Raw genomic sequence first — 12,088 nt, 5'->3', positions numbered from 1 at the left:
TTCCTTCCCCCCCTTTTTTCTCTGTTCCACCCATCTTTTGGCCTCTTCACTCCTTTCCTCGACTCAATCCGAAAAAGACTGTGGTCCACCTCCACAGAGTGTCATCAGATTTACACGTTATTACAGAAGAAAGGCAATGTCTCTGATCTCTCCCTCCCTCTCCCGCCTTCCCTCCCTCCCTCTCTCTCAATATCTCTCTGCAATCTCAAGTGTCTCACATTTTGAAAAGTCTATTTCGTTTATTGTATTTATTTCTCATATTTGTTCAAATACTCTTGTTTGCATCTAATTCATCCAGTTCTGCGATGCCCTGAAGGATGCAATCATAATGTGATAGTGCCTGTGGTAGTGGGATAGAAACATACCACTAATAGCTGTTCTTTTTAAATAGGCCCTTTTCTCTTCCTGCTCTCTTTTAATGGGTAGATTCCTCTGTATTTACCGATCGATCCGCTAACCTTGCTCTAAGCCGCAGTCGATGGTCGTTAAGCCATCTCTGTCTCTTAATCACAACATAGATACCTGTTAATTACCAAATGAGTTCAAGTGTTTTTGCTGCTTAAAGAGGGATTTGGGATTGATTGCGTTGCTTTGGCTCCGGGTTGGGCTGCGAGCTGCGAGCTGCACAGAGCGTTTAATGAAACGGGGAGGAGAGCGCGGCGGAGTTGAAGCAGGGGGATAAAGCAGGGGGGATATTAATAGGCATCTGCACGGACGACACGGTTTTGTATTGGGTCAGGGATAAACCATGAACTTGTAAACTCACTCAGGGGCCTGTCTCTGTGCACTCCACTCTTTCTGCTTTCTTCCCCCCTCTCTTTCCCTGAGAAGCTGTACACATTGCAAACGATCAGTCCTTGTTCTCTACATCTCTTCTTTGTCCTTTTATTTCTAACCTGATATTTTCATCCTTTTATTTCTATCGTACTATTTGTTATTCTGTCCACATCCAAAATCTTTTTTATGTACAATTTCATCTCTCCTGATATCTTTTCCTGAGTTTTGGGGATGTACATTATATGTCCCTTCCTTCTTTTCTCTGTGTCTATAGGAATATGGGTCTCTCATTTTCCTATTCCCTTTACGATTGTCCTGCTCTAGCTCTCTAGCTCTCTATCTCCGTCACAACTAGCTGTGAGGTGAGCAGCACACTCTCATTGCTTACCAAGAACAGTGCGATTCTCAGCCCCCGGCAGAGTTCACACAGAGGTAAGGCACGGCGTTACACCCAGAGACGCACCAAGGCCTCCCCATCCTTTGTTCTCTCCAGCCTCTCTGTGTTGCAAATTGCTCCAAGTTGAATGCTATCAAAGAGAGGACTCTTGCATTCACTGCTAGAGTAGAGTTACATGAGGAAGGTGCGTTATCAGAACCAGAGCCTAGAGTTGTTCCTCGTTCGTGATCTGGGCCATCTCGTGCTGACGAAACACGTCCGGATGAGTCAGTCGAGGGAAGTTTCTTGGTCTCTTGTGGATGATCTAGTTTGAGTAATTTAAGCTATTCTGGCTGTCTATTGATAACACCTGAGTCATAGTTTCAGTCGTATTTAGAGTTGATTCAAAGTGTATTTAAAACATTTCCATTTCACTTATACGAGATACACGTCATAATATGAGACGTTTTCAGAAAGCAATACATGCAAAACCATCAGACCCCAGGCCTTATGAACAAAATGCTTTACTGTAATCTTCCAATAGCCAAATAGCCAAAAGTCACCATACATGCTACAGTGCAAGTGTAATCAATACAATATATTCATGACATTCACAACATTATTATATTATTTTTGTTTGGATTCAACAGAATATGTAGGAAAGGGAGAAGACAAAAAGGCCTTGTTCCTGGGCTCCTTTAGGTCAAAGGTTATCCTCAACATTGCATACATGCATTGCTTTTCCTTTAGGGAAAAAAGGAACAGAATATGTATGCATCTAGGAATATTTAATAACAGCTGGTGATCCCCAGAAAGTTGCATAAAAATTGAAAATGAAATGAAAAAATATATCGTGCTGTCCATCAGGTATACATATAATATATATATACAGTATATTTGGATATCACATAGATGCCAGTAAGTCCTGAGTTGTTTGACTGTGGACTTCTTTTTCTTCTGTGGTCCTGTGGGCTTCATCCTCTGTCTTTCAGCTCTGTATGAGCCCCAATCACCCAAGACTGTGTATTAATTAAATGATTGATTTATTTATGTATTTATTTATTTATTTATTTATGTTGTTGATGTGTTTGTTAGTTTGTTCTGGACATTGTGTAAATTGTAGTAGACTTTTATTTGATGCTGTGGAATGGAAGATTTGGTGGTGAATGGTTCCATTTAGCATCCTCACCAATTTCACGAAATTGCATAGTGACACACATGCAGGCTCCCACACAACCTACAAACACACACACACACATGGACACAGTCACAAACACACCACACACGTACACACGTAGTACAAGCACACACACACGCACACACGCACAGACACACACATGGACACAGACACACACACACACACACACGTACACACGTAGTACAAGCACACACGCACGCACACACACACACACACACACACAGTACAAGCTCATCCGCGCACACACACACACACACACACACACACACACACACACATACACACGTAGTACAAGCACACACACACACACACACACACACACACACATACACACATAGTACAAGCTCACCCGCACACACACACGCACACACGCACAGACACACACATGGACACAGACACACACACACACACACGTACACACGTAGTACAAGCACACACGCACGCACACACACACACACACACACACACACACACACACACACACACACAGTACAAGCTCATCCGCGCACACACACACACACACACACACACACACACACACACATACACACGTAGTACAAGCACACACACACACACACACACACACACACATACACACATAGTACAAGCTCACCCGCACACACACACACACACACACGCACACACACACAAGCAGACAATGAGAGTCACCAATATTGGAGGCGCCCAGGCACCTGGCAGAGCTAATTACAGAGGTGCTGGTGTCTGAGGGGAGATCCCAGAGGGCTGTTTGGTCGTGATCACAGCAGGCAGTGGGAGGTTAATCCCTGGAGACTCCTAGCTCAATTACCCCACCCCCAGCTCTCCTCTGGGCCTTTCCTCTCTCCAGTCCTCTAGCCCTGGGCTTGAGTCTTTTCCCCTCAGACTTGAGCCCCCCCTGTTCGAACACTGTGACCTACAAACGAGTCACCCGTCACCTGCTGACCTCTCGTCACCTTTGCCCCCGTACTGGTCTGTCTTTATCTCTCCGTCTGCGTAGACGTTTGTCCAGTCGGATGAGTCGGATGGTGCTGGACAGTTAACGCTCCGCTTCAGAGACCCCCCTCAGAGGAAGAGAACGTGTGGGTGTATGAAGATGAAGTGTGGAAAGTGAAAATGCAGCGCCAAAGAGCGCAGGGTGAGAACGCTCAGGGGAAATCGCTTCCCATCAGCCTCGGCGGCGGCCTTCCCTGATGGCCCTCTGTTTACAGTACATTTAGGAGTTCATTAGGAGGAGGGTGGCAGCAGGCTCTGATGGCCCCGCTCTGCAATGCCAAGGGTGTTTTAGTGCAAAACCAGAGGAGACCCAGCAGTTCAGAGTGGGTGGAGGCGCCGTTGAATCGTGATGGAGACGGGTGTCATTTTAAAACTTCTCCTCTACGCACCCCCTCCAGTATAAAGTTACATCTAATGCACCCCTGCAGGTCAGCCATGTTTTAATGTCAGTTTCTGTGCTTAGCATTGTTTAAATGCTCATCAAATGTGCTCCAACATTTTCCTCCCTCGCTGTGTTTTTTTGTATATTTATTGTAGCATTCAGCATAGTGTTTTATAATCAGTATTTTCTCATAGCAGAGCACAGTGTGCCTCTGCTTTTCCCTGGAGTGTTCTCTGCATATCTGGGTGTAATTACTGCATACTCTGACAGATGGAGGGAGAGAGAGCTTGTCCCTGTAAGAGAGAGAAGGGTACATGCCACAATGTGTGAAGCGCAGACACAGAGGGAGCCTCCTGCGTTCCCGTCCGCCAAAGTGCCAGCTGGGAGAGTCAGTGGCATTCAGGTATACACACAGGCACGCGCGTATGTACACACACACGCACACACACGCACACACACGCACACACACGCGCACACACACACACACACACACACACACACACACACACACACACACACACAGACTCACACACAGACAAACACACACACACACACACACACACACGGGCGGACACACACACACACACTCACACGCACACACACGCACACGCGCGGACACCTACTCGTACATATATGCGAACGTACACGTTCATATACATACTGTACATATTCTTATACGTATACACATCCACACACACTCAAAGAGAGAGAGAGAGATAAAGATACATGCCCTAAGACTCTACGGCCACTCTGCATAGTGATATATGCACCTAGTCTGTTCACTTCGCCTTTTTTCCCCAAAACAATCTTCTCATTCTCAATGCAAAGTCCAGTCACCACACCAGTCTCTATAGGTTACTTAACACCATATTCCACACACAAAAATGTAAATATGATAGTTGCTCTCTGTACAAAAAGGTGAAGATATGCAGAATATGTGTCAAAACCTCACATGTACAACACATTTACACTTGTATGCATTTTAGTAACAGAAAACAAATACTACAGAAAATACCAAATCACCTATACCTCTGTAGTGGCAACATAGAAATATGTAAGTGTCACAGAACAATGTGGACCCTCTGCCCTACCACTCTACTTCCCATCTGTATCTGTCTGTCAAGGCTTCTCATTCACTCATACTCCCCCTCTATGTACAGTATGAAAACATCATGCTGTTCATTTGCTGTAGTTTTGACTGTCACTGACTATGGGACTGTTCACTACTTGTACTTACTTTGTTATTTACTACTTGCATACAAAAAAAGCTGTATGGAAGTAACAGGGAGTTTGAATTAGCTTTAAGTAAATTAGCTGTTGGTGTGGAATGTTTCACACAATTTTTTGAAAATAGTGATCATCGTTTTCAAAATAGTGCTCCTTAAGTGGTTGAAAAATCTTGAGAAGTCTGCATCTGTGTGATAGGTTTTTGCTATCCATGTGCAAAGGGTCAAGAAGTGAATTATTACTGATTTCCAGTAAAAATTTGATCAGTTGTTATTTGGAAACACAGAAGCATAATTTTCTTAAAAATATAGCCAAATAGACACTACTTTTGCTGGGATTGTTTCATGCAAATGCTTTTCCTATAGATCATTTGTTTGTAAAAAGAACCATTAGAGCCAGTTAAAGTCAGTATATGGCTATATTTATTAGAGCCAGTTAAATGTCAGTATATTTCTATATTCATTAGAGCCAGTTAAATGTCAGTATATTTCTATATTGCTATTGGAAATTGAATTAGGCTGTTTTAAGCTGTTAGAATATAAATGGTTGTCTCTAAATGTAGATAGTTGTTCAGCAAACTCTGAATTAATCATCCTCAAATTTCCATGTAACAGACTTGAAGGGACACGCTGTGTTTATTTTAGCAGGAACAACACAATGAAAACTCTGCCGAACTTTCCATCCTGAATTTCCTCCTGTGACTCATGCGGCTGTGTCTAGTGGGAAGAGCGCCGTTAGTAATGTTATTAAGCATATATGGTCTCCTTATCTAGCCCAAGAGCCAGGCTGTGTGAGGATTAGCGCTCATGGGAAGGCAACAGGTCTCTGTGCTGGTGTGCTAGCTGCCCAGGGGGGGTCAGTGAGGAGCAGTGGGGTTGCCTCCTGACAGGCTGCGGGGGAGGCTCTATTGTTGGAGTGTTTGGGTATTACCTGCAGGCGCTATCAGAGAGACACTCTTGGCATTATCCGATTATTAAGCTTAGAGTTGTATGGGCTTACTGCTGCATGTCAGCCGGCAGAGTTATTCGACGGCTGCTGTGACAATCGCCGATGGATGTGGCGGTTGTCAGCATGGTCATATCTCCGTCAAGCTTAATGCCTCGATTGTGGATGTTTTACAGAGGTCTTAAGTGTTGTAATCTAGACAACAGCTTCAGAGGAGAAATAGAATTATGGTAAATCACTGAACAGTGCTGGTTTCCATGCTTCTGTTGGCAGCAACATTGCCGTATCCATTTCAACAATGTATTATTTGTTAGACAAACTGTAGGTCAGGGGAATGATTGAGCCCACATCACCATAACAAGTGAATGTGCCATGTCGACTGTGTGTGCCATCTTGACAAAACAAGTACTATGCCACAGAGCTTGCTGCGATGCTGTTTCAGGTCTTTGTTTAATTACAATGAATAGAACTGACTGGTTGGTAGGAATGATGATTGACATTTCTGTTTGCTTGGGAAAAGCGTATAATAAGAAAGCCATCATATGGTCTGGCAGATTTTGGGCACACAACCAGGGATGACAAATGTGCTCTCTCAGTAATTCAATCTGCTCTTTTAATTCTCAAACTTTAAGAGACAGACAGAGTGGAATATTTTGGTGCAGTTAAACCAGCCAGTTATTGTTGTACCATCGAACGCTTTCAATGATGCTCCTGGAAGGTTTATGGTGATTGTTGGGGGGTGGGGGGGACTTGCTGACAGATTGATGTAGTAGAAACGCATCAAAAGTGTGAGAATGGGCTGCTTTGAAACTATCAACAGCTAATTAATGCAATCTTCCATACATCACACTTAATGTGATACCGTTGAACATGGGGAACTGTTTACGAGCCAGTAATAATATAAGCTGAAACGGATGGTCAAAATAAATCCTGTTTTTTTTTTTCCTGCTTTTGTTTTTCAGAGAAAGTACGTTCTGATGATGGTAGATCCAGATGCCCCTAGCCATAGCAACCCTGTGCGTTCCCACTGGAGGCATTGGCTTATAGCTGATATTAAGGTAAAGACTGATTTTTACCCCCAGAAAGGGCTACATTGGGTTTCTTTTAGCAGGTAATAGGGCTTCATCAGTACACTGCACGCTGGAGCATGGTCCACATAGACCTTATCGTAACGTGGTTAAATAGCGGCATGCGTGTGTTATCGTTTACGTTCGCGTTGTCATGTTAATCTATTATTAAACTTAGCAATAACGATTCTTTAACAGACTGGCGGATTTTTAACAAACTGGCCGATAACTTATGTAGCTACGCTACACCAATTACCTGGATGTCTTATCCTGAGCATGTGCCTTGTTGGTACTTCATGGTGATGCAAAAGCACAAAACCCTTCGTCAGGGTTCATCATGAATCTAGGCCAAGCAATAGATTTGAAATAAAAAAAAATAAAAAAAATGTGTATCCTATTGTGTCTAAGGCTTTGTCATTTTGTTTTTTCTTGTCTTGTCGGTTTGCTGAAGGTTAAAATGTTTAAAATGCTAAAATGAGAGGCAGCTGGATGTAACGTGTGATTTATGCTTCCGAGCAGAGCTCTTCCCAACCGACACCCTGGGGCTGGAATGCATTGCTCTCGCCTTGAATTTGAGTGTTCTGTTGTTCCTCTCACATTTGAACATCACACGTGTATTATAAGCTCAGTACGCATTGCACTTGGTTAGTATTCGAAATGCTTTCTTTCCCTCAAGATTGAATTTGGAAATAATTGTTGATACTAAATGTTCCATAATGGTGCCCAACACCATTCACATTCATTATCATCAACTTCTTCTCCTCCTTCTCTTTCTGGATCTTCTGCTTCTTCATCTTCTTTTTATTATTGAGACTAATTGGAATCAGAAAACAAAGATGCAATTTAAAGCACTGACTTGGCATGGGTAACTACCTCACATAATGCACAATGAAAAGGTGTCAAAAACACTTTGGTGAGCAAACAATCCCTGGATCCCTACCCCCCCCCCCCCCCCCCCCCCCCCAGTCTCCATTTGCTTCACACTTGTGCATCTCCGACCGGTTACATAATTACTGCATAAAAATATCAAGTTAGTCATCATCTCAGTGCAGCTTTCGAGAGATCTTGAATCAGATTCCGCAGTCTGTGCCATAGAGATGCCACGGCTGAGCAGCTTGGGTAGATCTCACTTGGGCGTCCTCAGATTTAACTCTTTCTGCCATGCCAGCAGGCATCAGGAATTAACAATAATAAAAAGAAGAAAACAAGTAAAAACGCTCATAACCGTGATTGTTTTTTTTATGCAAAATTTCATGCAACGTACAATGGAAAAAAATGAAACTTTTTTCCCCTTGTCTGTTTTGTGTGTGTCTGTTTTGTGTGTGTCTGTGTTGGGGGGGGGGGGTTGTCATTTGTACCAGATTCCTTTCCCTGACAAATGCCTGTGACAGCCGAGTGGGTGGAGATGGCTCCTGCATGTCGACGAGCATTTGTGGGGCCTTGTCGCCACGGTGATGTTCTACGGCGGAGCGTCTAGGAAGTGTCGGCGCAATGCGCGGCTGTGATAGCGAGACGAGGAGTGCGTTGTGTTGTGTAAGGCCCAGGCATCTCTCTGCTCCCGTGCTGTCTTGTTCTCTCTCTCTCTCTCTCTGGCACGCAGAATCTCTCTCCGTCTTGCCTTGCTCTCCTGTTCACACCCGTCTCCTCTCATGGCCTCTCTGTTGCCAGCTCTTCTTCATCTGCTGCTCCCCCCCAAGTGATCCAGCCCTTTACATATGCAACACACACACACATGAACACAGGCATTCAAACACTCCCACACCTACTAACATTCACACAGTCTCTCACATATGTGGACGCTCTCTTGCGCACGGACACACACACACACACACACACACACACACACACACACACACACGCTCACTCACTCACTCACTCACTCGCACAAACCCAGACTTCATTGACCCCAGGTAAGGAGTCCACCATATTACATAGTCAGGTCCGATATAGCTTAGCAGAAGTTTCCTCGTTGTATTTCACAGAATATATGGATGAGGATGAGACTGTCTTTCTACTATCAATTTTACTTGCAGTTGTGTTTTAAAATAAAATTAAGTAATATTGCCTTTTAAACAAACACTTTAAATCTTTGATCATTTTACATTGAGCAGATCATCCTTCCATTTCTCTTTTTCTCTCAAATTGAGCTCTTTCATTGACAAGCCTTCTCGCTGTCTAGCCACTGGACAGATTGTGAATAAACAAAAGTATTTCAGGTGCTCAGACAGTCCACCTCTCGCCTGCAATTCAATATTCTGTCAGTGTGTGGGCGTCGACATCGTGTGCCAGGGTGCTGATTGGCCACCTAGCTGGGTTGTTTGCATTGTCGCTTGCAGTGGTTGGTCAGAGGGTTAATGAGGATTCTGAGTGATATCTAGCCTCAGTGGGAGGTGTTTAATTGCTGGGAATGGCTGTGTGACATCCTCTGAACCCTGGATAGTTATCTGAGAGTTGCGTGTGAATTTGTTGAATTATTACCGTATAACCTCAGGGATTTGAACTTGCTCAGGTGCCCCACAAATAAACATCTTTTCGATGTTCATCTGAAAAAGGACGTGTTCACGTGTGAACACGCTGTTGAGTTTGTAATACAATTAAACATGTAATTCAATTGAATGCATCGTCTTATGACCACGTGCGTTTTTTCCACTGGAGTTGGTGGACACATGAATTCCAAGAGGTTGGAACCCTCCTGTCTTGCTTTCATAGTTCCGATACGTATATTTAACACTGAGCTTCCTCACTTCACTTAGTTTCCCTGTCATCAGTCGAAGCACCAATTCAATTCAATTCAATTGTATTTATTTATTTACCAACACAATTGTCTCAATTCCAGTATTTAGAAATGATATTCTAGCATGTAATTGTACATATGTTGTTTATGAAAACTGTAATAAATCATTGATAGGGAGACTTATCATAATGATCCTTTTCAAGCATTCATACTGACATTCATTGTTCCTTTTTCCTTTAAATACAAGCACATTGACTGAATTTTTGAAGCATGAAATGCCTGCGCTTCAGAACGATGAGTCAGTTAACTGACTCAGAATGAGGGGGCATCCTTCCTCCAGCCTTGTAGGTTAATCCCAGTTTCACTCAATATACTGTATTTGAGTAAAGAGGATACCCACATAATAGAGATGACTGAAAAAAAAAATTGGTGGTTAGTAGAAAAAAAAGTTAATACCAACTTTTCTATTTTCTGTATACATCTTACATGTAAATGTTGTATATTTGTCCATTTACTTCAATGTCTCTGTCCAAAAAACACTCACAAGTAAAGCCTTACACAATTTATAGCTATCTTGACAGAGCAACAGAGCTCACATATTCCAACATTTATTGTATTTTAACCAGATTAATGACTAACTGATTTAGAAGAAATAGGCTCATTTCATTTTCTGTCTCAACACTTTCTTGTTGGTCACTGTGCTGCTGTTATGACACACAGCTGGTAGGTTTTTGTTAAAGACACGTCCTGTTGTATTAATGTAGGTCCATATGATAGCTTTGACAAGATGGTGAATTTGGAATGAGAAATATTTTCTAGGATGCAATGCCTGTGATTTACCATCCAAGAAAAACATGGATGCATTGAAATAAAAACTGTTTTAGGCTTTAATTATTGTTTTAACACAATTTTATCAGAATTTCCACTGCTCTTGATCCACTCACTCCTATTCATTGAAGACTGTTTGTGAATTCCCAGTGTAGGCATAATATCTTACCCTCAATGTGCATCTTTCAATAAATGAAACAAATCTTTATCACCTGTAACAGCCTCAGCTAACCTGCAAAGATACATTACATCTGCCAGACCTTTTTACATGGCTGTCAAGATGTCAAAACTAAGTACTCCAATAGGGGCCTGCAAATCATGTGTGGGTATGCACCAAATAAAAGAAAAATTGGCCTCTGTCTGTGGGTGAGATAGAAATTCAAGGCAAATATAGGCCGATTAAGAAACCTATGCACTTCTTATGTATTTTAAACAATCATAAGCATATTTATACAGTGATGTATTTCATTTCTCTTGACTGTCTTTATCAAACCCTAACATTTTGCTCCACTACTTTTGTCACTATGCTACCCTTCAAATCCTACTGTGTTCAAAAGAAAAGCCAATGATTCAAAAACGTTCTTGATGCTTCCTTAAGCTTATCGTACCCTTAAAAAAAAAAAAAGAAGCTTATCGTACCCTGCGCTAGGTATGGGTTTAGAGTGAAGATTGTGCAGAGCAATGAATAATATTTTAGGAAACATAGGACCGAACATCTTCACTTGGATCCTGCCTGGTCAAAGTGTTGGAAGCACTGTTTTTAAAACATTGTAAGAAATCTTACCAAGGAATGGTTGATATGATCATGGTCATTTTGCTAATTAAATCTGTTAGAATCCTGTAGATTGTGGTGTAAATGCCACCTTTTTAAAGTACTGTAGCGTCACTGGGTTCTTCGAAGGAGACAGCTTGTGAGTGCCGTGTGTATGGCTGCAAGCCTTTTATTTTAGAAAAGCCTACAGGCAGGAACCACTGACACGCAGAGTCACGCAGAGTCTCTTACCTAAGCAATGCGGAAACTTCCCAAGCATTTAGCAAAGTCACGCAAGTGTTGCGCTGAAAATGCCCCAGTCGGTCCTCGGTGGCCTGTGGCGACGGAGGGGGGGTAGGAAGCAAAACCTGTCCATGCCCGGACAAGCCAATGGACGGTAGGATGTGAGCTGGTCCCGATGGAGCACTACCACCCCACCACTATGCACAGTTAACAGCACATGGACTGACCCATTGGCTCGTCAGCTTTAGAGAAACCCCCTCCTTGCACCCAGGAAAGAAAAGCCATACCTGTGCACCCGGAGTGAATTCCTCTCCCCGGCAGCGAATGAGCCCACTTCTGTAGAGCGCCAGTGTCAGCAAGAGCTTGCCTGACCATTATGCCGTTTATGCCAGGCCTAGCCCTCACCTCTGACTCTGGGGGAGGCCTGAACACTAAATCCACAGGAGTCCAGAGCTCGTGTCCAAACATAAGGGCTGTGACGGTGCACTTTGTGGACTCTTGAGCTGCTGTCTGGTACGCCCACAGGACCAAGGGCTGATGCAAGTCCCAGTCCCGCTGGCGAAACGT

At 43.2% G+C, this 12,088-nt stretch overlaps 1 long non-coding RNA gene across 1 annotated transcript in view; it reads left to right on the top strand.

The window, feature by feature from the left end:
* The window catches only part of LOC116220991, a 30,699-nt gene extending 22,865 nt beyond the window's left edge, over positions 1–7,834 (top strand). Inside the window, exon 3 of the long non-coding RNA XR_004163956.2 lies at positions 6,861–7,834. This is a non-coding gene — a long non-coding RNA (uncharacterized LOC116220991). The remainder of the gene's footprint in view (positions 1–6,860) is intronic.
* The last annotated feature ends 4,254 nt before the right edge of the window (positions 7,835–12,088 follow it).

The sequence above is a fragment of the Clupea harengus genome, chromosome 7 (genome assembly GCF_900700415.2).
Source record: "Clupea harengus chromosome 7, Ch_v2.0.2, whole genome shotgun sequence".
In the NCBI taxonomy this organism is placed as follows: Eukaryota; Metazoa; Chordata; class Actinopteri; order Clupeiformes; family Clupeidae; genus Clupea; species Clupea harengus.
The sequence above is the reverse complement of the archived record's forward strand: the minus strand, read 5'-3'. Positions and strand labels throughout refer to the sequence as shown.